This window comes from Impatiens glandulifera, chromosome 3, assembly GCF_907164915.1.
Source record: "Impatiens glandulifera chromosome 3, dImpGla2.1, whole genome shotgun sequence".
Classification (NCBI taxonomy): Eukaryota; Viridiplantae; Streptophyta; class Magnoliopsida; order Ericales; family Balsaminaceae; genus Impatiens; species Impatiens glandulifera.
In genome coordinates, this window is record NC_061864.1 from 61,963,717 (window position 1) to 61,990,266 (window position 26,550).

At 31.4% G+C, this 26,550-nt stretch overlaps 1 long non-coding RNA gene across 2 annotated transcripts in view; it reads left to right on the top strand.

Annotated features, from left to right (window-relative positions):
- The first annotated feature begins 14,475 nt into the window (after positions 1 to 14,475).
- The window catches only part of LOC124931700, a 35,084-nt gene continuing 23,009 nt past the window's right edge, over positions 14,476 to 26,550 (top strand). The window contains exons 1-3 of one of the 2 annotated variants that reach the window (XR_007098706.1): positions 14,476 to 16,089; positions 16,186 to 16,286; positions 16,386 to 16,580. This is a non-coding gene — a long non-coding RNA (uncharacterized LOC124931700). Of the gene's footprint in view, positions 16,090 to 16,185; positions 16,287 to 16,385; positions 16,581 to 26,550 lie in introns of those variants that run through there. The other variant, XR_007098705.1, reaches the window with a different exon arrangement.

The following is a 26,550-nucleotide window of genomic DNA, read 5'->3' on the forward strand; positions in this document are numbered from 1 at the left end:
AAACAAAAGATTTCATTGTTCACATGAACATTAATAATTACAACGGAATATGTATTTGCATTAATAAAAATAAAGAGATCAGGTTTAACCTCTTACTTTTTAATAATACCAACATAGTATCTTTGTTACAATTGTTTTTAAACCTTCTGACTTACAATAATCAAATAAATTATATATAGGGAATCGCTGAATTAAATGAAGCCAAAAACAAAATGGGGGTGAAAAACTATCAACCCACGAATGAAAGTGGAATAATAGAAACGGTAGTAAAATGCAGAACAATAGTGTAAAAGTAAAAAAGAAGGAAATAACGATGCATAAATCTTACCCAGGTTCAGACCAACAATGTCCTACGTCCTGCTTTCGGAGAATCAATTTAATATAATTATAATAAGGATTACAAACTCTAACTCTCTCTGTTTGTTCTAGGTTTTAGTTTCACTCTACTCTTCTCGTTTACAATGTTTTATTAATAAATGAGAGCTAGCAAGACACCCCCACAGCCATGCCCCCCACTTAAACTCAAAGCGCTTTCAGATGGAATTGAACCCGTGACCTTTTGGTCTCTTAAGCCGACTCTTACTACTGGACTTCTTCTCGTTTACAATGTATATATATAGGCTTTTATAATTTCATAATAGGTAAAGATAATGTGATATCTTTGACATCTCCCCATTATATGATCTTGTGGCAATTTAGTTGACATTTCAATAATAATACGATTTGATTAACATCTTTATCATTATGTGATTCCATACAATTTTGAATCCAACAAATAATTGCACATATGTTCCTTCCCCTTTTTGTACCTAACATTGAGGCACACCAAATTGGGCCTCAAAACCCTAGGCCCAATTCCACAAATTCTCCACATTGCCGCTATGTCTATTGTCAAAAGAATGAGCCTTATCACCAAGAACACCCTATAATCGATCCTCCTACTTCTCCGATTACGTTCTAACCTTTGTACGTGAATCAAGTTGCAACATTTCTGAAACTTAATTCCTGTCACAACTTTCGTGGCCATATCTGTGGGATTTTCATATGAGTGAACCTTCTTCACAACAACCGCTCCACTCACTATGACATCTCGAATGTAGTGAAGTCGAGTGTTAATGTGCTTTGTGCGCTTGTGAAACATCGAGTTCTTGGACAAATGTATGACACTTTTGTTATCGTAAAATAACAACACTTTATTGTGCTTCACCCCAAATTCACCCACAAGATCCTTTAACCAAAGTGCCTCCTTGACGTCCTCCGTCATAGCGATATACTCGACCTCCGTTGTTGAAAAGGCAAATACGAATTGTAATTATGCCTTCTAACTTACCGAGCATCCAAATAAGATAAACACATATCACGTTAGGGACCTTCTCTTGTCCAAGTCACTTAAAAATCAACATCAACATATCCTTTCAACTTATCATCATCTACACCCGCCCGTTTAAAATAAAGACTGACATCTAAGTATCCCCCAACATAATGGAGAACTCACTTTGTCTTCTCCTATTATTCTTTACCAGGTTCTCCATAAAGCGACTAACAAGACTGATCGCGTGAGCAAGATCAGGTCACATACATACCATGACATATTAGGCTCCCAATGACCCTCGCATATGGGGTGTTTTCTATTCTCACATTTTCTTCCTTGGTACTCGTTAATATCTTTGAGGAGAGCTTGAAATGAGTAGCTAATGACATTTGAAGCTCCTTAAAGTTAGACATCCCAAACTTGGAAACAACCTTTTGGAGGTAGTCTCTTTGAGACACGAATATAGAGCATTTCTTCCATTCTCGCTCAATCACCATCCTCAAAATTTTCTTTGCCGGTCCCATATCCTACATTTCGAAATCACTACCTAGAAAACTCTTGACCTTGTGAACCTCTCCTCTTTTTCTCGACGCGATCAATATATCATCCATGTATAACAATAGGAAGACCCCGCAACCATTAATCCACTTGACATAGACACAAATATCGAAATTGCCCCTCACGAAATCGTTATGAACCATGAACTCATTAAAGCGTAAATACCATTGTCTTGGTAATTATTTCAAACCATAAAAGCGAGCCTTTAAGGAGACATACCTTGCCTTCATCAACGGGTTTGACGAACCCCTCGAGTTACGTCAGGTCCCTTGATCGAGCATCCTGAGCCTTGGTCTAGACCACCCTGGTCTAGATCGAGCCCGTCTGTGCCTAGATCGGTTAAAACACACCCAAGCCCTAGGACTCCGGTTCTAAGGCCTGTTTGGCTCTAATTTTCAAAATCTAAAATTATTTTTGTAATTTTAGAACCCCAATTCTTTTTCAAATAATCACGAAAGGTCATAAAATAATATTTAAATATTTTGAGGATAACTCAAACAAATATTTCGACTAAGGTTCCATTCAGAATTTATTTTTAAATTCTAACACTTTTCTGATATTTTTTAGGTATTATACTTAATCTTATATCAAAGCAATCAGATGTACGTCTTTTAAATAAATTTGTACAATTATTTACGTGATCTAAACATATCATTATTTAGGACCCCAAACTAATAATTAAAGAAAATAAATGTTATAACTAAAATTTTTGATAGCCAGACTTTTATTTTAAAAATAAAATTGTCCTTTTGACGGGCGCGGATGACATAACGCAAAAGAAACAAGGTTCCTGCTGTCTTTAGACTTTATGTGAGACAGAACTAGGAATTATCCATTCCTTTTATTTATTTATATATTTTTATTGATTGAAACCAGACCTATATATATAGGCTGCCTACGCATCTTCCTTTTTCCCTAACATGTTCTCCTTTTTTATTCCTTTGGAAGAATCAGGTCTCACGTAGTTCTCCCTTTATAATGACGTAGTTATAAAAAACTAGAGGTCAATTAGTCCATTTGAGGATAGGGACTAAATTTGTTTTAATCTTGGTAGGGCTGGATTAGAGCCATCATAATCTTGGTAAGACTGGATTATGAACTGTTCTTTGGACATATTGATATTACACATAATACCGTTTCAATGCGTCTTAGATTTCATGGAGCAATAAATTCTTCACATTCAACTATAGATAGGCGGACTGCACATCTAGAGATGATTTTCTTAATTAGGAAGAGTCATTCCCATTGTGGTCGGAACTTCCCCCTAGGGTCTAACAATTCTCAAGTTCGTTTGAGAACCAAGTCACATTATTTTAGGTTTTTGGGCTTGACCTTTCTATTAAAGGTATCGACCATTTGTTTTTAGTAAACCTCGGTTTTGCATAATGCATTTAACATGCGGTCTTCCATTAATGTCAACTGGTCTTATTGAGTTTTTATCCAGTCTTCTTCAATAACTTGGGACTCCAAAAGGACTTTCAATGTAGGGATTTCAATCTCAAAAGGTTGTAAGACATCCATACCATATACTAGAGAATATGGAGTTTCGTCTGTCGATGTCCGAGCAGTCGTACAGTATCCCCACAAGGCAAATAGTAACATCTAATGCCAATCCTTATATGTGTCGGTCATCTCCTAGATGATCCTAATCACATTTTTGTTAGTTGTTTCGACCACACTGTTAGTTTTGTGTTGATAGGGCGATGATTTGTAGTGCTCAAATTTGAACTCTTTGAGCAATGAAAAAATATTTCCCTGAAAGTATTTTCAATTATCTAAAATAATGGCATGAGGTACCCCGTATCTGGTTATGATATTGATGCAAATGAACTTTACCACTTGAGTAGATTTCAGAATCTTGTAAGACGTTGCCTCAACCCATTTAGAAAAATAGTCGATAACTATGAGTATGAACTCATGTCCATTTAACGCAAGAGATAAATTTTCTCAATGACATCAATACCCCAATGACACCATTTAGTTTTTATTTTCAATCCTAACATTAAGTAGAGGAAAAGATTTTGAGCAAGTGCTCTATTATGACAATGAACATTGTGGTCATACGAGATATTCATGTTATTTTAGTACTTTTTTTATTTATGAAGAAAATATGTGGAAAAAGTGTGATATGATGTGATAAATGTTAAGATGTCTTTAATTGATGACGCAAGGAAAGAGAATATTGAACAAAAGGAAAGTATATCTTTTTGGTGTGTAATATTGATTTAAGGAAATAAGATTTAACACAAAAGAAAATGTGATCTTTTGTTATGGCAATAGAACTAGGAAAGTATTGTGATAATATTTTGGAGATTATTTGCCAAAATATTGTGTTGACCTAGTTGAAAACTATTTAAAGGTACAGTCATACATTTCAAAAAGTTAAAGTCTGCCTTGAGAGCATCGTTTCTAGTTTTGTATCTGTTAGGGTTTCAGAGGACCAAGTGTTATATAAACTCGTTTCATAACCCTACTCTATACTGTTGTAATCTCTACTCTGATCTCCTAATAAGATTCTCTCTTTCTGGTGGACATAGCCAAGTTTTATCTTGGTGAACCACGTTAAAATCTGTGTCGTTCTTTATTGCTTACGTCATTCTACGCATTCCGTTACAACAAACTGGTATCAGAGCTTCAAGTTATTCGATTGTTTGTTCTTTCAATTGAGATGGAAGTAGTAAGAATCAAGACGACACGTACAAGAGGAGAAGGCAATGTGGCAAATCAAGAGGCAGACTCTACTGAAACAATAGGGCTTATGGGGGCGCTAGAGTTGTTGACAAGAGTAGAAATAACCGTTGAGATTATAATTCTAGAGGAGAAGATAATGTGGAAGATCAAGATGCGGGCTCTACAAAACGACAAGGCTTATGGTGTTGCTGAAGTTATTGATAGGAGCAGAACAACCGTTGAGATTGCCAATCTGGAGGAGAAGATAATGTGGCAAATGAAGATACGTGTTTCACTAAAACAACATGGCTTATGGGGGTCGATGAAGTTGTCAACAAGAGTAGAAACATGGAGGAGAAGATAATGTGGCAGATGAAGATGCGAGCTTCACTGAAACAATAAGGCTTATGGTGGTCGCTAAAGTTGTCAACATGAGCAGAAAAAACCGTTGAGATTGTCAATCTAGAGGAGAAGATAATGTGGCAGATCAAGATACGGACTCTACTAAAACGACAAGGCTTATGGTTTTGTTGAAGTTATCCGTAAGAGTAGAATAACCATTGAGATTGCAATTCTGGAGGAGGTGAATACGTCAGAACCATTCACCTACGAAGAAACTGTATTTGGTTCTGAAGTTGCATAATGGTTTACAGCAATGAGAGTATTCAAGTCAATGTGGAGATTTAATGATTCGAATTGAATATTTGGGTCAATAAAGGAGTTGTTAAGTTGTCTTGGAGACAACTCTAAATCTAGAAGAGAGAGGCGGTAGATCATCTAGGCCACCACTAGCATTGACTAATACATCCGGGCTACCTCTAGCATTGACTTATGCATCTGGGTCATCTCTAGCATTGACTAATGCATCTGGGTCATCTGTGGCATTGACTAATGCATGTGGGTCATCTCTGGGATTGACTAATGTATCTGGACCATCTCTAGCATTGACTAATACATTTGGGTCATCTTTGGCATTGACTAATGTATCTGGACCACATCTGACATTGACTAATGTATTTGGGCCATCTTTGGCATTGACTAATGCATCTGGGCCATCTTTGGCATTGACTAATGCATCTAGGCCATCTCTGGTATTAACTAATGCATCTAGGTCATCTTTGACATTGACTAATGCATCTAAACCATCTCTAGCATTGACTAATGCATCTGAGTCATCTTTGGAATTGATTAATGCATTTATGACACATCTGATATTGATTAATGTATTTGGGTCATCTCTAGCATTGACTAATGCATCTGGGCCATCTCTAGCATTGACTAATGCATTTGGGCAACATTTGACATTGACTAATGTATTTGGGCCATCTCTAGCCTTGACTAATGCATCTGAGCCATCTCTGGCATTGACTAATGCATCTGGGTCATCTTTGGCATTGACTAATGCATATAGACCATCTCTAGCATTGACAAATGAATCTGGGCCACATCTGACATTTACTAATGTATTTGGGTCATCTCTAGCATTGACTAATGTAGTTGGGACATCTCTGGAATTGACTAATGCATCTGGATCATATCTGATATTGACTAATGTATTTGGGCCATCTTTTGCATTGACCAATGCATCCGGGCCATCTCTGGCATTGACTAATGTATCTGGGCCATCTTTGGCATTGACTAATGTAGCTAAACCATCTCTGGCATTGACTTACGTATCTGTGCCACATTTGACATTGACTGATGCATCTGGGCCACAACTGACATTGACTAATATATTTGAACCATCTTTGGTATTGACAAATACATTTGGGCCACCTCTATCAATAACTAATGCATTTGTGCTAAAATAGTTTGCAACAATGAGAGTATTCAAGTTAAGGTGGGGATTTACTGAGTGGACTTGAATATTTGAGTTACCTAAAAATTTGTTAAACTGTCTTGGAGACAACTTTAGATCTAGAAAAGAAAGACGATATATCATCTAGGTCAACATTGGCATTGACTAATGTCTCTGGGCCACCTCTAGCATTGCTTAATACATCTAGGACCACATCAGACATTGACTAATGCATATTTGTCACATCCGTCATCGGCGAGTACATCTAGGCTATCCGACACCGACGAGTGCATCTGGGCTATCTGACACCGACAAGTGCATTTGGTTCACCCGACACCGACGAGTGCATCTGGGAAATTCGGCACCGACGAGTGCATCTGGGCCATTCGGCACCGGCGAATGCTTTTGGGACATTCGGCATCGGCGAGTGCTACTAGACCATCTAGCACTAGCGAGTACATCTAGGTCATTCAGCACCAGCGAGTGCTTCTAGGCCATTCGGCACCGGCGAGTGCATCTGGGCCATTCAGCACCGACGAGTGCATCAGGGCCATTCGACACCGGCGAGTACATCTGGGCCATCTGGCATTGACGAATGCATCTATTAAGTTGACTTATGAAAACTCTGGATCAGAGAGAGGAAATAGAATATTTAGGCATTGATTAATGTATTTGTGGCATTTGAGGGAATTCAAGTCAAGGTGGAGATTTGTTGAGATGTCTTGAATTGATGATGCAAGGAAAGAGAATATTGAACAAAAAGGAAAGTATATATTTTTGGTGTGTAATCTTGATTTAAGGAAATAAGATTAATACAAAAGAAAATGTGATCTTTTTTTATGGTAATATAACTAGGAAAGTATTGTTATAATATTTTGGAGATTATTTGTCAAAATATTGTGTTGACCTAGTTGAATACTATTTAAAGGTACAGTCGGACACTTCAGAAAGTTGAAGTCTTTGCCTTGAGAGCATCGTTTCCAGTTCTGTATCTATTAGGGTTTCGGGGGACCGAGTGTTATATAAACTCGTGTCATAACCCTACTCTATACTGTTCTAATCTCTGTTCTCATCTCCTAATAAGATTCTCTCTTTTTGGTGGACATAGTCAAGTTTTATCTTGGTAAACCACGTTAAAATCTGTGTCGTTCTTTATTGCTTACGTCATTCAACGCATTCCGTTACAACAAGAAAAATAAAGAATAAGCTAATACATTTTATATGTTATCCCTCTGTCTCAACCTCTAATAAAGCTGCTACTCCGGTTGGTTTGGAGATCAAAGAAATTATAGTTCGGTGGGTTGCTTAGGATACCCAATGCTTTTAGTGAGACTAAAATGCATTAATGTTGTTTTTCAATTGTATATTAGTTTTGAAAAGGTTCCAATAACTTAACAAGTGTGCCAAGGGCGAATTGGCTAATGGGTAAATGATTTGTGTGAATTCTGTCATGATATGTAAGAACTTGAAATTTATATGGCAATTATTCTAAACATAAAGAAATATTGATATTCTCAAGTGAAAAACGCTAATTATGTCATGATCCGTAAGAGTTTGAAATTCATATGGCAATGATTCAAAACATAAAGTAATCTTTGATATTTTCAAGTGAAAAATGTGAATTTGGTAATTCCAAAAGTGACAATCTCACAAATTTTCAATTGAGTTAAGATTATCTCAAACGTTTTGTTGGGTAAAATTTAATAATTCAACTGTTTCAAAATAAATTAATGATTTCAAATGTGTTATAAATAAATTGCCAAATAATTTCTTTTTGTCTTTTTAAATTATTTTTATTTATAATCAATGGACAATAAGAATAATGATTTTGGAAGAAAGTGTCGGATTGACGGAATCTGAGAAGCGGGGATTTCATACGAACGAATCAGAGTAAGGAGGATGTCAATAATCAAATAAAGTTCTAAAAGGTAACTAGTACATGACACAAAATTGTGTCATATTTGAAAAGAATGTATAGAGTTTAAATAAGGGTCAAACTCGGAAACATTATATTATGTAAGCATATAAGGTAAATAAATACAACAAAGGATCTTCTCGTGGCCACACCGTCGATATGTTGATGTGGCCCAATAGTAATCCCCGTGATTATATTCTAATCAGAGTCGGTCCTGAGTTTTGGGCTTCCCACCAAACCCCAATAAAAATAAATGTGGATTTTTTTGTTGCCCTAGGTCTAGTTAAAAAAATTATAAATTTTTTTTTTAATAAGATTTGAACCCATAATAAAATAAAACTTCTAAATTTTATCTTGAAACTACATGAATTTATGTTTAAACAAACAAATACAATAGACTCTCGATAAAATAATATTCGTAAAATTATAACCTCGATAAAGTAATAAATTCTTACAGTCTCGACTCGGGCCTAATAGCTAAAGTAATAATTTCGATAAATTTATTAAGTAATATAAATTTTGGGCGCATATAGGTCACAACTGATATATAAAGTAATAATAATATACTATTTTTTTTTAAAATAATTCAGAGTGTGCCTTAGTGAAATATGAGTTCACCGTTGTTTACTTTGTATGAAAATTTATATCCATTTGAATCTCATCCCTCACTTTTTACAAAAATTTTATGAAGTTATGGAGTGCTTTTATCATATTGAAGGAGATAATCACTAAGATTCATTGCTGCTCTAATTGCTTCTTTGCGAGAAAAAGGCTCCAAAACACGACTATCATCCTCATTGTCTTCATCTTGATTGTTTTCTCTAAGACCCTCAATAATTTGTTCATCAGTTAAAATCTCGATCGTATCGTTTTCACCCGGATAATCCAAGAGTTGATCCGCATTCATTGTGTTACGATAGTGTAACTCCTTTATTGTTGACCCTAACTCCCAATGTCTTCTTGTTCTAAAGGTTGTGAAAGCAAATTTTCTACCGAACACAGTTTGTAATAGGGCTGCAAATGAGTCGAGTCGAGCTCAAACCAGCTTGAGCTCGAGCTCGACTCGATTTAGTTTTTATTAGCTCGACTCAAACTCGAACGAGTTTATAAATTTGAGCTCGAACTCGACTCGACTATTTATCTATAAGCTCGACTCGACTCGAAAAGTTTGAACTAAAATTAAATTTTCAAACTCGAGCTTGAGGTCAAACTCAAACGAAAAACTATTTTCAAAATGAAAATATCAATTTTCATACATATTCAACATTTAAAACATGATGTTTCAAAATAAAATATTAAACAATCATAACTATTCAAAATTTTAAAAATATAGTCCGAAAATATCAAACCGCTATTACTAATCAAAATTCTAAAACATAAAATTCCAAAATCAAATTACAAAACTACATAATTTTTTTGAACATTCAATATATTAACCTTTTTAAGTCATGTTCTTCAACCATAGCACACACGTACACATACCTGCATTCAATAATATAAAATATTTAAGTTTAAAAATAATTAATATAAAAATACATGTTAAAACAAATAACTAAAATTTAACTTAATTTAAGAGAACTAGATACCGACAAAAGAAATTCTATTTGTTTTCTATTAAATATTATTATATATATTTGAATTAACAAGAATCTATAACTTATTTATAGCAAGAATTCACTAAATTTTTTATATATTATAATATATTATTAATCTTGTAAATTCATTTTTTCTCTCAACATATTATATATAATATATATATATATATATATACTAACATTTTTTTTTATCTTTTATTATATATAATATATTAATATTTTTTTTTATCTATTTCAATATTATATGTAATATATTTTTATTATAGATAATATATTAACATTTTTTTATCTCTTTTAATATTATATATAATATACTAATTATTATATCTCTAATATTGTCTAACCTTTTTTCTATTATCAATCAAACCCTAATATAAATTAAAAATCATTATATATAATAGTGTTTTTATATATTTATCTTGACGCCTTAAAGCTTTAAACTTATTTTGTTCTTGACGGATGAATATATATAATAGTTTTTTTCTATATTTGTAAATGAGCTATCTATATAAGCATAAGTTTCTCATAATACAAAAAAATTAATGTTATTTAAAAGAAGTAGCAATAGTTATAGTAGAAGTGAAAATAGTAGATTTTAATTACTTGTAAGCCTCTTGTGAATGAATGAAATAAATAGTCACTAGTAGAAAATAGGTTATTATGGAGGGCAGAATCTCTCGAAGAAAGGCTGAAAGCCTTCGGTGAAGTAGCTCATTGAGAGCGATAAACCTCATCGGCGCGTCTCGATGAAACATATGTCGGAGAAAGAAAAAAGCGGATTTGCGAGGACAGAGGAAGTCTTCAGAGATAAAAGCGCTTTTACTAGTGTATATGAGAGATAACATAAAAAATGAATCAATATATTATGAATGAGTGAAAGAAATGGTGTTATGAATGAAGGAAAGAAATGGTGAAGAATGGTGAAGACAGAAGAAGAAGATGAAAAGAAGAAATAGTGAAGAAGAAGAACATGAAAAGAAGAAATGGTGAAGAAGGAAGAAGAAGAAATGAACGGAAGAAAGAAGAAAAGGAGATGAATAGTCACATAGGATTGATGCAATAGAAATTAGGGTTAAATTTAGGATAATAGAATATAAAATATAGATTGTGGGCTTTCTATATGGTCTTTAAAAATAGATAAAAAAAATATTGTTTTAATTTTAAGTTTTAATATTAAATAAGTAAATAAAATATTATATATTATAAGGCTCGAAAAAGCTCGACAAGACTTCGAGCAAGCATTATATGAGCTTGAGTTCGACTCGAATATTAAACGAGCCGACTCGAGCTCGACTCGAACTCGATTAAAGTCAAGCTCAAGTCGAGCTTTGACCGAGCGGCTCGCGAGCAGCTCACGAGCGGCTTGACTCATTTGCAGCCCTAGTTTGTAATGTTTAAAACAATTTGCAATTGTGGTATTCTTAGCACTGTTCATCCAAACTGAGATAGCAATGTTGATTGCATCTAAAACATTAATCTTCTCTGAATTTGTTTCTCCTGCCTCAAAACCCTCTAAAATAGAACGACAAAATCTGCGACGATAATGCATCTTAAATTCTCATATAACTCTTGCATCACATGGCTGAATTTTTGAAGTTGTATTGGGTGGTAAATTAAACATTTTGTAACCCTTGAATTACTTTTGGATGGGAATGACAATTGTCAATAATTAATAAAACATTTCGTCCATCCATTTTTTTGTCGAACCATCAAACATATTCTTCAAACAATACTCCGATCATCCACGCTCGTTTATTGGAAATTTAAACTTTGTAAATTAACATTTTTGAAGCAACGTGATTTTCCAAACTTACCGATGATCCATAATGGCATTTTCTATGACCCATCTTCATTGCAACAAATGGATATTGTCATTCTTTCTTTGTTATTTTTTCTTCCCTCAAGTTATTTTGTAGTCAATGAATGATCAACTTGTAATCTATAAAACAACCCAAATTTATCCATGTTGAAAACATCTTTTATGACAAACAACTCTAGTTTCTCTCTTATTGTTGGTAAGTTGCTATCCACATCTACCATATTGACAGACCCTCTTTCGCCAAAATTACTAAAGGACTTGATACCATGTAGTGATTTAAACCTCTCCACCCAACCAAAAGAGTAATCAAACTCTGGACCATTATCACCATAAAAATTTTTCATAAATTTTTTTGCCTTCTCTTGAATTAACGTTCCCGATATATTTACATGCTCTTGATGTTGAAAAATCCATTCATACAAAGCTTTTTTTCGATTTGGAAACTTTTCGGATTTGTATCGTTTGGCATCAGGTTTTGTCAAATCAGCCGAGAGATATTCCGATGACCACTTAATTCTATTCGATATTGTCGCTTGACTAATATGGATTTTAAAATTTTCAGAAACCCATTTTTGTAGTTCTTTTTGAGACGGAATTGGATTATTGTTTTTATACTTGCACAATGCTTTACGCATTTCACATGTTATGGTTGTATGCTTCACCCATTTGAGATGCGAAGTAACTAGAGATTAATACAACAACAAAGAAGAGAAGAAAAAGATAGAAGAGTAATAGAATATTATGTATGTATTTGAAGATGAATATTTTGAGATAAAAATCATCTTACAATATAGGATATTATACAATTTACTGTACATATTAAATGACTTTGAGAATAGAAAAGATTTTATAAATAATTATACTTTAACAACTTATAAAATAAATGAACCTCACTATATAGAATTTGAATTTTGAAATTCAACAACATTCAATAAAATTATATTTTATTATTATAAATGTAAAATAATAAATTATTACTTTATCGATTAAATAATATTTTGATAATATAATATTTTTTAGCTGTTCCAACGTTATTACTTTATAGAGAGTCTACTATAATTTTAACTTAAATACCTTATTTTTTCAATAAATGGATTATTTGGAGAGTGGACTACCCTAGTTCGAGAGCTTCAGCCCGTGATTCTAATGTGATATAAATAAAATATTGAAATTAATATTATAATACCTATCGCGTAAGTATATGAACAATTTACATTTTCATAAAACATAAAACACATTAAAAAAAAAGTGAAGTTACAATTTACATTTTCATAAAGAATAAACACATTAACAAAGTGTAAGAATGGACCGTCCGGTTAAAAAAAGTGTAAGAAAATAAAATATGATATGATTGATATTTTCTCTTTGTTTGAATATAGAGTAAATAAAATGTCTTTTCTTGACTAAACCAAAAAATGCCAACTTTTATTATTAGGGTGATTAGTATACCATGAAAGGAAACCTATTTTTGTTGGTACTTCTTAGTCCTTAGAATTACTAATGAAGATTTATAAATAATCCCCTATAATATTGACTTAATTTTATATTAGTCACCAAATTGTAGTAATAGAAAACAATTTGGACATCCTGTTTTGTATTAGTATATATATAATTCATAACTGAAAGAAACAAATTTGAAAGTGTGTTTTTTTTTTGTGTGTGTGTGTGTGGGGTGGGGTGGGGGGGAATTTGTTAATGGATAAATTGGTTGTTGAGGCTTTTATAATTTAATTTTTTATAATATAAATTTAATTAATTTGAAATTACAATTAATTTTATTTTAATAAAAAACTTTTAAAATAAATAATAATAATGGAAATAAGTTATATATAACTTAATAATAAAATCTCATATTCATTTGGATGAACTCAATAACTATTTTAGTAATTATGTGTTTAAACGATGTACACACTACCACAAAATAGGCTTCTGGTGACACATAATTGCCAACGCATATTAAGCGTTGGCAAAAGTTAGAAGAAAAATTGATTTTTACCCACCTTTATAATATATGACAACCTTTATGAATATTATTTTATTTATATATTTTTTAAACCTTGTAAACAAATAATTAGTTACATTTAATTTTAATATATATATATATATATATTATTAATATTATTATTTTTTTATATGTTTTATTTTTATTTTTAAGTTTTAATTTTTTAATTTTTTTAAATATAATCAACCAATTAAATCAATTATATATTTATTTTTAAAATAAATAAAATATTTAAATAATTAATATAATAAATATAATAAATTAACTATTAAATAGTTAATTTTAAATCGTATTTATAATTAATTATATTAAAACAAATAAACTTTATTATACATATTTTTTTGGCTGAATTAATCTAATATTGTAGCCATTCAGAATGAGTTGAAAAATCCATTCTGCATTCGAAACAAATCAAGCAGTTCGACTTCGAACTTCGATACAGAAGAATCGATGTGGCTCCGTGAAGAGCAGAGATGGCTTCGCGAAGAATCTCGATGGAACTCCGAGCGCGAATCTCTTATCCGAGAAATTTCGTCCTTAAAGCTCCGAATTCAGGAATTGAAGAATCTTGGCTCAATCAACTTCCAATCTACCTACCGAATTTGCAAGGCGAGTAGGATGTATGATGAATCAATTGTTATGTTAGCCAAAATAAATGATTGATTGGACTCTTTTTGGATTAGATACTTCTATATAAATTAGGATGATTTAGTAAAATGTGTTAATAGTTGGGATGATAAGTTAGGGTTTTGTAGTGCACATTTAATTTCTCTTACTGTTTGTTCTCTTTACAGGAAGCACGACAGAGATTGGGTTTTTATTCATGTGAAGAAGATGTTGAATAATCAAGCTTATGAAGTAGGACAGAACTTGCAGTTAAAACTTGGCGAGTATATTTTGGATTTCTTTACCATGTGGAGGATAAAATATATACTATCGATATCAAGAACTAAACTTTTTTGCTGGCTCATTGTTGATTCTCAATACAAATACAGTTTCTTCGGTGTGTATTTTGTTTTTACACTGTAGTGAAGCCTCTTCCTCAAGCAATGTCGTATAATGTTTCTCGTACCATGAGCTTCTTCACCCGAATCTTCACTCAATTCATCGGTACCCTTCTTTCTCTCTTTCTCTGTTCTTGCTGGTTTTTACAATCAAACCTGAATTAGATTAGATTGTGGTTTTTACAATCAAACCTGAATTAGATTAGATTGTGGTTTTTACAATCAAACTTGAAATAGATTAGATTAGCGATAGTGATTTACTGACACTAGGTTTGGTTGTGACTAACATTCTTGTATGGCTGTCTATCAAACCTAAAACAGTATCAACGGTGAGCCGTCAATTAGCAAAATTGATTTCTCTCAACCGATCTTGGTCATTTAGGATCTCATTTTTGTACAACTTTGAATGATAATGTTTCAGATTTATCCAGAATGTATGGTTTGCCAAAGGATAAGTACTCATCTTCCTCATCTTGTTGTTTCAAAGCTATTATGGTATTCTTCCATTTTTCTTTTAATTTAATGTGTTACTTTTTCAACTCAAAAAACTGATTCAATGAGCTATTATGGTGGTCTTGGGGAGGTTCTTGGTAGAAATGAGCTTATTGATAGTTTGATTGAGATAAAGTTCTAAAGTATGTACGTTTAATTTTATGAATTTTGCGGTTTTATATATCTCTTAGATGCTAAAGGTACTATTATTTTCCTTGGTTGGACAGAAAACATAGACAAGACTGTTATTTTTCAATTTATGCTTGAAGAAGGGAAGGTGAAACAATTTAAGGATGTTATTGAGAGTATCTATTGGTTTGAATTCTTAATAGGTAAGTTGTATTTTGGACTTTATAGGCATCTCCTTCTCCATTTGTCAATATTATGAAGCTGAAAAGAGCTAAGCAAATAGAAAACTAAGGAAACATGAGGTTGACTTAGTTTTCTTCTCCATTACACTAATCAAGCATTATTTTGATTGGGGCTGAGGATTTAAAAATATCAACTATCTTTCAATTCTAATCCAAGCAGGTGCACCCATCCATTTTTTCTGTGAAGTCAACTCACTTTGATTCATTGAAACATATGAACACAAACTCTTACATTTATGCAGAATTCCAAATCAGAGTTGATCTTTATGTCAATTTCTTGTTTGTATTTTATATAGTTTTAATTTAATGGTTTAACATTATTTTACAACAGAAGATATTCATGTTCTTATCTAAATTTTTATTTTTTTTTATTTCATCGGGCCTATCCTTTCTTTTTCTTTGAGCATCAGGTAATCTATGTCCTGCTGCATTGCTAGTTAAGTTTGACTTCTAATAGTGAGTGTATTAATTCACAAATAAATAAGTTGGAATATTTGTTGGTTTACAAGGGAGCTGTCGAGACATTTTCCACGCGAAAATGAATCTACTTAAGGTACTTTTCTACCACTTATTTTCTTTCTTATTAAAAAAGATTCATTAGATTTTTCTAACTATTTTGGTCTATTATCTGATTGGATTGCTCTTGCAGAGTTTTGTGGCTAAACTCTCTGCACTTTCGGTGATAGTAAACCAAATTGAGTGTAAGAAACTTGCATGAAACTGGATTGTGGTTTCAGCCTTTGGTAGTAGGTAGTTAAAGAAATCAATTGTCTTCTTCTAATCGTTTCATTATCAACGTTTGATCAATAATGATTTATTCTAATTGTATTTGTTTTATGAAATCCATAGTTGTTCGATTGGCCTGAATGGTTCATTGCTTATGGAGTACTATTTGGAGCTTCGTGTTTGAAGTAGAATTTCGAATATCTTATTGTTTCTGTCCTGGGGAGGCTTTTTGCACAGAAGGGTAAGCGGGTAGTTATAGAAAGTTCAATTTTGCATATCATTGTAATGTCAACATGCAGGAAAATATACAACTAGAGATGAAATTTGCTTGGTTTGTTTCTTCAATTACACATTTAACTAACAACAAATTTTGACATACATTTGTGACCTTCTACATTCTGATTTTTTTTTCTAACTCCTCAGATATATAACTGGTATCAACAAATTACATGCGGATATGGTAGTACTTTTTCGGTCAAAGTATACTTTGTAGAGTTTAGAATTTTATGTGTTTCATTCAAAAAGAAAATATGACAAACACCAACAATTGAACAAAAATTCATTACCCACTTCAACCAATCAAAAAGAAACCATTCCAGTTTTCAATAATTGAACAAAAATTCAGTTAACAAACGACAATTAAACTCAAAAATAAAAATACTGAAATTAAAACAAACACCAACATAGCATATATCATTTTTAACTTCCAACTTTCAACCTACAAATAGCTTTGAAAATAACAAAATTCAAAAATAATATGTGAACTTTGATTATATAAAATGAAATATTAATAAACAATTAAACATAGTTAAAAATATAAAACTTACCCATCGAAGTCTTCAAAACAACTTAACCACAATTTATAATTCATCATTCAACACCAACTTAATCCACAATTCTACAACAAAAAGTTAGAACAAATAATTACACAAATACTAAGATTTAAAAAAACAATAAAAACAAATAAAATTATGATACATTCTTCAATAACTTCAATATTGTCCAAATATTTTGTCTATTTCAGATACAATTAGCTTAGAGAGTAACCAGTTTTGGGTGCAAATAAGTGCTTAAACTGTTGTGGGAGTCATTGAGCTACGAGAGGGATCAAGAACTTCCCCTGTGCTAAAAGCCGATTTTGATGCAACTGAAGAAACTTGTACAGCTAAGACGTCTCTAGCAATTGAAGAAAGTATATGATACTTGTATCCGTTCTATTTCTACCAGTTCAACAAATCAAATTTGCAATCCGAATTCAAAACTACGATACTTTCGGATAAATATATTTCAATCTCAAATTTAATTTCAAATGAATCATCTTCCATTACATGTTACATGAATTGATAAGCAAGTGAGGAATCCGCTACAATATTTTCATCCACATTATTTGCACTTTTAGAACTTTTAGCATTCATCAACTCCATCTTTTGCCCAAAAAATTCGTACAATTTAAAACAATCTCTCATTGAGTTGTTTTTTTCATTTGCATCATATACATTATACATATTCTGAAAACAAAAGTTGACATATCTCAACTTAAATTGGAAATCCAATATAACCACAACCAATAATAACATATTGTTTTTTTTGTTTTTGTTTTTTTATATTTCCACAATACTTGTTGAATTTTAGATACATCATCTTGGACATCCGACTAAGTAAAGGATCTCCACTCTTACACATATTGCTCAACTTCAATTGAATCCCATAAGCTAATTAAAAAATTATCTAGATGTGACGTACAAAGTCGCAAAAACATTATTAGTAGAGAATCATAGAAGAGTTTCAAAAATGATAAGAAATGTCTAGCATTTTCCCAATCAATCGTCGACGGAGGACTCAAATACTTTTTCCTCTTTCCTTGCCATTTTCATCAACTGCATCTTCTTCTTCAATAAAAATATGTCCAAAACTTTTGATCTTCCTTAAGCGATCAATTTTTTTTTCAAAATTTTTAGCTGCTTCAAGCATCAAGTAGGTAGAATTCCACCTTGTGCGATATCTAGATGCATCATTATTTGGGTGGAAAATTTAAATTTTTCCGCTACCTTCTTAAACAACTTTAACCTATAAGGTGATGATCTTACAAAAATGTACCGCATTACGGATCTTCACAATGGATTGGTTTCGCTCATTCAACCCGTCTTTCAAAATTAAATTTATAATAGGTGCAATACAACGAACATGAAAATATTTGTTTTCTAATATTGTGGATTCCCAATCCATTGTCACTCGATTCAAATGACTCATTGAAACGTCATTCAAACTAGCATTATCAAACGTTACATATAAAAAAATTATATTCCCCAATCTACCAAGCAAGTCTCTATCAAGCCTTCACGATTAGGAACTTGACAAAAATTTAAGATCTGCCTATTCAAATTCTAATTTTCATTAATCCAATGTGCAGTCAAACACATATAATTGATATTTTGAAATGATTTCCATATATGTATCGTTGGTAAGACATAGACGATCTTGTTTTAACATCTTTTTTATTTTATCATTTTCTTTAAGATATAACTTCATACAATCTTTAGAGATTGTAACACGTGAAGAATAACAAATCTTGATTATAAGGATTGAGCGAATTCTCTAAACCCTTCACCCTCGACTGCACTAAAAGCTAATTTGTCCTTAAAATTATTTTTCCAAATACTTTCTAGAAGCTTCATAATAACTATAGTGAGTAACTTTCAAACTATCATCTCCAACACCTTTTTTGGTATAAAACACAAAACAGTTTGTTTTGTCAATGGAGTTCTAATGGGAGGATTTTTACATTGCGTCCTTAAATGGTTCCACATATTACTTGTTCCATTAGTTTTGGAGGCACATGCATAATTATTTCCACAATAGTTGCAAAGTGACCTAGGTGGATTTGAATCTACTAGCTTTGTAAAGTGATCCCAAACTTGATATGCTTTCTTATTTGATTTAGGAATATTGATAGTATCAAATTCTTCTATTTTTCTTTTACCAATAGTAACTTGAGTATCACTAGCTCTATTACTAGATCCATTAGTAGCTTGAGTATTCCTAACTTTATTAGGAACTTGAGTATTATGTTGAGATTGAAACTGAAAGTTTTTGGTTATCCATTTAATATTAATCTACATTATAAATATACAATATAGTTAAAATATGAATGACTATAAAATATTGATTAACAAATTATCAATCTGCTATTGATTATTAAAAGATAAAATTGCTATTGTATTGAATATATTAAATTTTAAAATATGAACTAATATTGATTATAAAACTAATCAACATAATCTTGTTTATAACAGTTAATAAATTATAGATTAGATAAGATGATTAAACATACCTAGCTGAGCTATAGAGAAGATCTTATTATTATTCTTTTATGTATAAAACCATTATACACTCTAGTCTCTTCTGTACTGACCAAACAATAATTGAAACATTAGTTTAACAAATGAATACAAAATTCCATCATAGGATATTAAAAGTAAAAAAAGTTCAACTTAATAAAACATACTAGGCTTCCAACATAGTAGGTCAACGTCGATCTTTTAAAATTTTCTATTGCGCATGTGCTTGCCGAACTAATTGCAGATAAGAATTTAGGTCAAGTTTTCGAACTATCAATGTCTCTAATCTTTATTGAAATCAGTTGAACTATCAAATATTGAAAGTGCAAAACACTTGCACGATATCATCAACTTCTCAGCAAAAATAAAGATTTAAATCTAAAAGTGTCTTCAATGTCCAATAATGCTGCTTCTATTTATAAAAGATGATGTAACTTCATTGTTCCTGTCTTTCGGGCAACTTTAAAGTTAAACATAATCACTTTACTGATCAAATAATCACTTTTATGTATAAACTATTGCTCATTGTTATGCAAATAATCACTTTGAATATAAAGAAGATTTTTTTTCATATACTCTGTCTATCAAAATATATAATAATCATATAATAATCATCTTATTGTGGAAAACACACCAACAACTAACAGAAATGCGAAAACTCAATGAAGATAAGTTAAAGCTACAAAGTATATTTACTTACCAAACAATAACTGAAACAATAGTTCACCAAATGAATACAAAATTCCATCACATAATATAAAAAGTAAGAAGAAGTTCAACTTATCAAAAGTTCAAAACATACCAGGCTTCCAACATAATAGGTTGATGTCGATCTTTGAAGATTTTTTATTGCGCATGTTCTTGCCGACCGAATCACAAATATTAGGTCGAATTGTCGAATTGTCGAACTATCAAAGTATCTAATCTCTATTGAAATCGGTTGATCACTTGAATGTGCATATTAAATCAATATGTAATAAAAGTGTAGATCACCTACAACATATCATTTATTCTGCCTTAATAGTGTGATCGATGAAAAAGGAGGTGAAGAGCGTCTTTATTATCTTCAAATTGAATTTATGTGTTCTGTCTTCCTTATCTCCGGCTTCAGCTTCAGACTCCACATTTATTTTGGAATTTTCTTTATCGACTTTAGAATTCTCTATTTCAGCTTTGAAATTCTAGATATCTTCCTCTTGAGTTTCCTTAACAACAACTTGACGTTTATCTTCCATTTTCATCCTGATTCTTCATATTATAGCAAATTTTCTTTTCCATTTCACATAGATTCCCTTTACTTTATTCTCTTCACTACTTTTTTCCCATAATCCTTCTTACTTTCTTCTACAACTGTTTGATCTTTGAGTTTAGCCTCCTCTATTTCTTTTTTTTTCTTTTTTTCTTATTTGTTTTTCTGGTTTTTTTTATTCTTTTTTTAGCTTTATTACATTTATTGTGCAGGAAAATGTTATAAAAAGTACATCTCTTTGATTTTCATTCATAATAGATCTCTATGATATTGTGCTATCATTTCCTATCAAAACTGTCATTTTCATTGACATAACACTCTTATGATGTACTTAAATGTTAATTCTAGCGAAAGTCAAATGCTCTCCTATTGTTGTTATTGGGTCCATATATAATGGTTTCACAATTGTACTTACAAAATGACTAATTACTTTAGCATTGTACATGTGGTCTAGAATGTTCTAAAGCTTGAACCAAATATAGACCGTTTCCTTTAGTCTGCTCTATAGATTATCTCATTTGACCACTTTTCCAGATTCATGTAATTTGATACTATGTATGTATGCCCTTTTTTCATAATTTTTTTCAGATTTGAGCCCTTTTTGAACTGTAGTAAGTAGAGGTCATGTATGTTTGTTGAAACTTTTTCAAGCTCATTTTCTCCCCACTATTTAAATAGAGCATCTTTAGTATTTGGGAATGATACTATATTTTTTCCAATAAAGTTTCCAACCACCACAAACTTTCAGTTTTTAATATATTTCTTCTCTACATTAAAAGGCAATTTGAATTCAAAATGAGAGTTGAGTACTTCTACCCTTTTTTGGATATCCCAAGTAGACTTTTCCTTTATAGGCATGATCTTCAGATTTCTTTTCTACTTTATTCTTCCATACCTCGTTGACTTTCCATGTTGAGTTACTCCTAATAGTGTAGGTCTTGGTTTTAGGAGATTTCATCAACTCATTTATTGCATCAACTAACCATTTAACTATCTCCTTATATTCCTCTTTCTTCAATAAATTCCAGTCTTGGAGATAATAAATATTGAGTTATTTGCTGAGCTTTCTCTTTATTGATTGTAATTTCTCCCTTTTTAGCATGGATCAAGAATTTCGTAATCTGGTTTTTAAGACCAAACAAGTTGGTTATTTCATTATAACCAATCTTCCAAATTCATTATTTCTTCCCCTGTTTTCCTGCTGCATTTTCTTCATAATTTTTATCAACAATTGGTTCTTTACGCCTTTGTTGCATTCTTGTTTTTCCTGGATAATTTCTTCAGCAATCCTATCAATTTTCTTTTTAAATATTCCATTACAAATTCTTTGACTTCCTTATACTTATTGATTTTCTTTCTTCCTATTTTAATGAAAAATAGAACACAACAACAAAACAATAAAAAATATCAATTACATAATATGGTACACCAGAAACCTTAGCTATTACAGAATAGGGTAAACCAAAAACCCTAACATTCCAATCAATATATGTGGATCAATGACCGATCTAGGAATTAGAGCCGATACCGTGTCGTTCGTGCCGATCGTGCGCACGTTTGACAAGCGACATTGAGCAAGTAACAACGAGACCACAATAAGCAAACTGCGAACTTGATACCATAAAAATTGTTCTGATCGTTTTTTTTTGCCGATCGTCCCTTTTGTGCCGTTCATGTTTTTGTGATATTAGAATTTGCTGCTGAAATTTTCGCCGAAAACCTAAAATCTCTAGAGCTTTTTGCTCTCTTCCTTATTTTTTGATGATTTCGGAAGAGAGAGAAAAACTCTGGAAATAAATTAGTAACACCCTATACCTGTTACAATAAATATTATATTATTAATTTTTTTAATTAATTTCTTTTTTTTTGGAAAATGGTTATAATAATTTATTAAAATCTCAAAAGTTGGAGGGACAAGATTAAAACTAGACAAACCCTTTCTACGATTGAAGGATGACAATCAAACATACAAAAACATATATTACAAAAAAAGATTACAATCTGTATCAAATCCTAATTATCCCAATCAGGATTTTTTATTTCCATACCAACATGATGTTTCAACAGGTTGTCTTCCTCTACCCATTGTTCTTCCTCTTCCTTTTGTAATGAAAGGGGGATGAACTAAAGAGGTTGATGAATACTGTCTATTCTCATTTTAAATTTTTATTTATATGAACCTGTTCAGATTTGATATAAATAATTATTTTTCAGGATTTTCGGGCTCTACACCTTGTTGTTCATAGTCTTTATTTCCTCCAGCTTAAACTTTGGAATCCTCGACAACTTTGGATTCCTTTGTATCAACCTTGTAATTCTCTTATTCCTCTTGATTAACTTAAATATTTTTCTCTATTTATTCAACAATTACTTCAACTTGATTTGATTGTGATTCCTCGACTATCTCTTCAACATGATTTGGTTGAGGTTCCACATCCTTCTTTGTCTGTGTATTGAACAAGTAGATTTTCCCTTTATAGGCATAATCTTTTGCCTTTTCGTATTGTTGTTCTTCCAGACTTCATTAGTTTTTCATGTCGAGTTGCTCCTGATAATATATGACTTAGATTTTGGAGCCTTCATCAACTCCTTCATTGTAGCAACTAACCATTGAACAATTTTTTTTTTTCATATTCTTCGTTTTTCAACAGATTTCAGTCTTGAAGATATAATATGTTATACTTTCTCCTTATTAATGACAATTTTTCTCCCCTTTCGGCATGCATAAGGAACTTTGTAATCTAAGTTTGGAAGATAACTTTGTTCCAATTGTTCCAAACTTCTTCGTTATCCCCATGTTTTCATGTTATTTTCAACAGAGATTATCCCAGCAACAATTGGAACAAACTGTTTACTTGTATTGTTATCCTATTGACTTCTTCAGCAATTCATTCAATTTTTTTTGACCGTTGCTTCCTTATTTCCTTCCAACACAAACTTTCTAATTTCTTTGGATTTATTACTTTTGTTCTTCCTCTTCCCCATGATGGCAGAAATAGAGTAAAAGAACAAAGTAATTTCAGAAAACCTAAGAGATGATCATAGATAGACCGCAATCGAGAGTAAATTCCAGCGGTACTTAGATATATTCAAAAAAACCCTAGACTAGAGAAACTTAATGGATCACTTACAGAACAAATCAATATCGTGCCACCTTGTAAAATTAAACCGGATATGGCTTATTCACTAAAGAAGATACTAAAGCTTAAGGACAACGCTATACCTTTATTCGAGATCCGGCTAGGAGATGGTTGATGAACCTTGTTTTGGCTTGAACTGTGGTTTGAAAGTTTGCCCATTATACTAAGAACATAATTTGGGGGAGTGCGTATAAGAAGAAACTGCCTTGCTGACTTTGTGAGAGATATACGAGAAGGGGAATGGAACACACTATTGAGGCGAGTTTAGGAGGGTTTAAGAATACTTGATCACGTCCAAACGTTACAACTTAATGATACTATTGATTCACATATTTAGAAGGTTGAAAAAATGGGAAGTTCAATTCAAACCTAGTTTGGGATTCTATTCGCGAGAGGGGGGAGAATGTGGGCTGGTTTCATGTCGTATGGTCCTCCAAAGTCATTATGAAGCAGCAATTTGTGTTGTGGTTGTTGTTTTGGAGAAGGCTATCAACTGGAGATTGTATCAAGAGATTCATGGATATTCCGGATATTAGTTGTGTGTTATGTGATGGAAATAATGAAACAATGGATCATTTGTTCGGTTGATGCCCGTTTACTAAAGCTTTATGGAAGAGATTCTCGAGGGGCATAGGATTGACAAGTTTTCCATTGGAATGGCAAGACATTAAGGAGGAAGTTATCATTAAAACAAGAGGTAATCAATTTTCTACTAATGTTTTCAAGTGTGGTTTCTTTGATTATATATCACGTATGGACCGAAAGGAATGCGATGGTATTTTCTAGAGTTTGGTGAGACGAGGAGCATGTTTGGAATGATATCTCTATGAACAACCAATCTCTAATCCACACATGGAGGCGTATACCCATAACATTGGATAACAAAATTAAGGTCACAAAATTGAACTTGTATAAGGCGCTTTAGTTGTTTAAAATTTGTGTTTGTAATTTTGTTTATTCATGTGTGTTTATTGAATGATTCATTTTCTTTCTAAAGTATCAAATATAAGGTTTGTCTAGATTGATACAAATGAACTCATGCTGTTTTTTTCTTTCCCTTTTGGGGTTTTTAATGAAATGGCAAATAAGTCGTTTCCCAAAAAAAAATTCGCGGATCAGGCTGTGTCGTCTGTGCCGATCGTGTCACGACGCTTGTACCGATCATGCTTCTTTTGATTAATGGTGATTTCGGCGAGGATTTGATGACTTTCGACGCAAGACAATATCATGTCGTCTGTGCTAACCGTGTTGTGCCATATGTGCCAATCATGCCGATCGTGCCATGCCGCTTTTGACGATCGTGTCGCTTGCCATGCCGCTTTTGACGATCGTGTCACTGATGTCGTGCCGCTTGTGCCGATCGCGCTTCCTAAAAAATTTGTAAAATTTTTCTCTCTTTCTAGGGTTTTGAATCATTAATCTTCTTTTCATGGGGTTTCTGTATTATTAATATCGTTTCATATTAAAAAAAAAAAACAAAATTATATAGGTGTCATAACCATGCAAGTGTTATTTTTGTACAGGGTTTTTCTATTTCAGAATTTTTAACTGAAATATATCAATCAAAAATATTAGTAACCGCTCTCTAATTCGAATGGTTAATAATGCAATTAAGTACGATGGTTTTGGGTTATACAACTCGAATCAGTGTTATCAGTATCACTTCTATCATTGTTAATCATATCTTTTTAATATTAACCTTAGTTTATAATTTAATCTATCAATTAATTTAATTATTAAGTTTTAAATATTTTTAATTTGAGTATTTATTATTTACTATTTGTAGAAAATTTAATTATTTTATAAATTTATTATTTAAAAATTTAATTTAATTTATTTATTTATAAAATGAATGTTAATGTTTATTTTTATAATTACTAATATAAAAAATAATAATATTATTATTATCTCTTATATTAAATACTTATTAGTTTAATAATTTAAAAAAATATTACTTTTAATATTTTAAATTAAATTATGAAATTATTATTATTTATTTAAAATAATTTATTTTTTTTATAATATCTCTTCTCCAGACAAAAATGGAAGCTTAATCAAATGATTCATTTTCAATAATTATCTGTGATTTTATTATTATATATTTATTAATAAATATTTATTTAATTATATGAATTTAAATATAAGAAATCACATATATATATATATAAATTATATAATCATATATCATTATTATTTATTTTTTAAAAATATTTATATGATAAATAAATATATTTTTATTAGTTTAAATATAATTAATAATTAAAATTAAATAAGATAAATATTGAAATATTTTACTCTTTTTACTATTTTTTTATACTATCAACCAAACACAAAATTATAAAATTTATAAAATTTATACTCTTTATCCTTCCAACAATTTATAAAATTTATACTCTTTATCCTTCCAACCAAACACTAATAATATATATAATGCATACATCTTAATACTCATATACAATTTATATATCCTTATAACTTATAACTATATAATTAGTACTAAACGTCACTAAAGTATAATTATACCAATATCCAACCAAACACATATATAATTTACTACTGAG